Source organism: Zingiber officinale, chromosome 3B (assembly GCF_018446385.1).
Source record: "Zingiber officinale cultivar Zhangliang chromosome 3B, Zo_v1.1, whole genome shotgun sequence".
In the NCBI taxonomy this organism is placed as follows: domain Eukaryota; kingdom Viridiplantae; phylum Streptophyta; class Magnoliopsida; order Zingiberales; family Zingiberaceae; genus Zingiber; species Zingiber officinale.
In genome coordinates, this window is record NC_055991.1 from 70,119,412 (window position 1) to 70,123,006 (window position 3,595).

At 41.9% G+C, this 3,595-nt stretch overlaps 1 long non-coding RNA gene across 1 annotated transcript; it reads right to left on the bottom strand.

The window, feature by feature from the left end:
- Nucleotides 1-1,421: 1,421 nt before the first annotated feature.
- LOC121968346 lies at nucleotides 1,422-2,364 on the bottom strand. The gene is made up of 3 exons (XR_006108084.1): nucleotides 2,341-2,364; nucleotides 2,169-2,260; nucleotides 1,422-1,580 (listed from the first exon to the last, which is right to left on the bottom strand). It is a non-coding gene; the product is annotated as an uncharacterized LOC121968346 (long non-coding RNA).
- Between the last annotated feature and the right edge of the window lie 1,231 nt (nucleotides 2,365-3,595).

Here is a 3,595-nt window from a genome sequence, read left to right on the forward strand (position 1 = left end):
GCAAAATACATTAGCCACATACGGCTGGAATATATATACACAACCACGCAGTTATATAATCAGCCCACTCGGCTGGAACAAAAATAAACACAACCACGCAGTTATATAATATATATTAATCAGCCCACACGGCTGAACTAAAATCAACACAGCAGAAATCACAAACAACGATCACAAAACACAAATCAACTGACTGCGAGCCGACTCGGCTTGACACAATAATATCAAACCAAATACAAGAGAATACACATACATAAACAAGTACAAAACCCAAAATACAAATAACGTAAGAAATACCGAAATCGTAAGGTCGTCCTCGAATGTGACGTGGAACTGGCGGACAGGATCTCCAGGTGACTCCATAAATCCTTTACCTGCTACCTGGTGAAATTACCAATATACGGGGTGGTGAGTATAAAGACTCAGCGGGTAATAGACAGATAGTGCATGAGTATCATAAAGAACTAGAGATGCAAAAAGGTATACAGTCTCGTATGGAAATAACAGATACTATAGTGATATCATAATAAGTGTCCATACCTGAAACCATATCCTAGGCTAGTAGTAAGGTAAAGTGTAGCAAAGTTTTGCTACAGTACTGCTCATAACTACATGGTATCGTGTGAGGTATATACATGTCAACAGTAAGTAAGTCAGTGTCTAAACACATATCACAGGTATAAATCTCAACCTATGTAAGCATAACAGCATAAATAAACAACAGCAGCATAAGCTAGTAACAGCAGCATAGATAAACAACAACAGCATAAGTAAACAACCAGCAGATATAATAACAACAGCGTATGTACGGATGGTCACCCCGCCCACCTCTCTGCACCACGACCCCTGTATGGTCGAGAGGCCGGATCGATGACAAACTGTACCACCCAAAGGCCGCCACTACTCTCGAGTGACCGGATGGACAGGTGCATAGTAGCTGAATAGCTACGTCTGCGACGGGGGTCCCTGCTGCCGCGACTCCAGCCGCCACTACCCATGAGTGGCCGAGTGTGGCACGACAGGACAAGCGGCACGCTCCAGCTACCACTACCCATGAGTGGCCGAGCGTGCGGCCCAGGCCAACAACCGCCTCAACCACAAGGGAGACAGGATCGTCGGTAATGCATGCAATGACATGATGCAAACAATGCAACAGTCATCATATATATATAAACAGAAACAGGTATGCTACATGAAGCCAGCATGCTCAGTAAGGTGTGTAAATAAACAGCAACCAAAGCATATAAACATGGTATCAGGTGTCTATATATCCATTACCTAATATCTAATGTCTGGCATCCGATAATTGGTATCTGGTATCTAGTAATATAGTATCTGCTAAATATCATCGATAGCAACAAGAGACTGTATAGATACAGAAACGAGTAGCTCAAAGATTGAGTGGAAGTATCAATCGCAGGAAAAATAAGAGTGGAGTCAAGATAGATACAGCAACTAACTGAACATAAAGCTCATGCACTAGGATCAAAACACTAAAGAGATAAAGCAAGAAGTACCCGCCTTATGTGTCGATCGTGCCAAATGATCTCACGTCGAGCCGCTCATCTCGGATCAAAATCCTGCAAATCACACGATGTACAATTTAGCTAATCACATATGTAATATCTAGCTAAACCCCATAACCCAAACTAACTAGTGGATACCCTAATAGAAATGATTAACCTCAATTATCTCCTTTATAGATCAAATAAGATCCAACCCAAGGTCAGCCATAGTTTAATTCATTCAATTGATTAAATCAATTTAGATCATCCATTAATTAAATTGAATCTCTGTTATCAACAGATTATTAAAATCCCAAATCTGATACTCATCAAATAAATCCATATCTCCTTCACAAGATTAGATTTATACATAAATCATCCCTATTCCAAAACCAAGCCTCAACAGATTCCCAATCCATCACCGCCAAGAATCAAATCTCCCTTAATCATATAATATGTACAACCCATCCATACTATAATCAAATAATCAATTTATTGCAGAAATGAAACAAACACTCAAAATAATCAACCTCTGATCAGATTTTTACCTCAATGTCATCCATCCACATACTTCTACGGGTTAGCAACAATTAAGCATCCAACTAACTAGATAAAGAAAACCATCCAAACAATCTACTAATTTCTCCATTCCAATCCTCTTACCTCTTCTTCTTCAGCAGCCAGAAATTGACACGGATCAAACGGAGTCAGCCACAAACCATCGGCGATGTGAAGAGCGAAGCCAAGCGAAGCCACTGTCTCCAAAACAATAACCCCAAATCAACACTACATCAAGATCAAATGCCCAAATCAAATGCTAAGGTTAACCAATTACCTTCAAGAATCAATCCAATTCCATAGACTCCTCTCGAATGAATGCAACTACTGTGATCCTGAGCACAGGCGGTAATGAAAAGCAGTGTGTTGCTGGCCCAGGCTAGGGCAGAGCTCCGAGAAGGGTAGAAACTACTCTGAGGAAAGGAGACGGTGTTGGATCCAAAATTAGGTCACAGCTGAAGAAACAATAAAGGCTCGTGGTCGGAAAGAGCCAACGACCACTACCTCAACTTGCGGAGGAAATCCGACTAGGGCAGGCAACGCGAAGCACCAGTGATGAACGAATCGAACGATGATAGTGAGAAGAATAGAGGAGAAAGGGGCTTAAGCCTGTGCACATCCTCGGCGACACCATATCTCCCATGGCCGGCGGTAAATCAATGGTACGACGAGCCGACGACCGAAATGGGCAGCTGCTTCGGGTATCCAGAGGCGCCGGCGACTGCTCCTTTGGTCGGCGACTTCGGCGGTGCTAGGTCACGCTAGGTCGTGCCATACGAGAAAGAACAGCACCTCCCTACTCTTGGCCGAAGGTAGCCCATGCCAGGAAAGGCAAATCAGGGAGCTCAACGGCAGCTCCAGCTCCGACGATCGGAGAAGAGGAAGAGGAGACCTTTGCGGCGGTTCGGGCAAGAGAGAGGAGGAAAATGGCTAGGGCACAGAGAGAGGGGGAATCGGCCTCGGCAATCAGGTGTCGCGATGAGGAGAAGGGCAGCGGTGGTGTGTGCGGCGCGATGAGAGGAGAGGGAGGAAGGGTTCGGGTGGAAGAAATGAGAAGAAGGGAAATAATAGGTTTAATAATTTCAACTTAGGTTTAGATTAATTAAACCATAAGTTAATTCCTCAATCAACTCCCACAAAAGGGATAGTCCAAACAGGCTTTTCTCGTCCCTATTATTTTATCCCCGCAAACTATTACATACGAGCTCCAATGAAATCCCAGAAAATTTCTAAAAATTCCTGAAAAATCCAATAAGATTATTTGTCCAATAACTTTATTATTTAAATATTATTTGGGTGCTGTATTTTACAATATTTATGAATTATAAATTTAAAATAAAATAAAGAATGGTGAGTTTAAAGAAACTCTAGCAACAGATTGTCGATTAAAAAATCTCGACAAACTAACAAGAGAAAATGGCATGTTAAAGGAACAAATATAATTTTCTGCATGTTCAAAATTCCCTGCTTTAAATTTGAGAAATTATGGCAAACTAAAATAGAAATTTAAACATCACTAACCCAAATTGCGA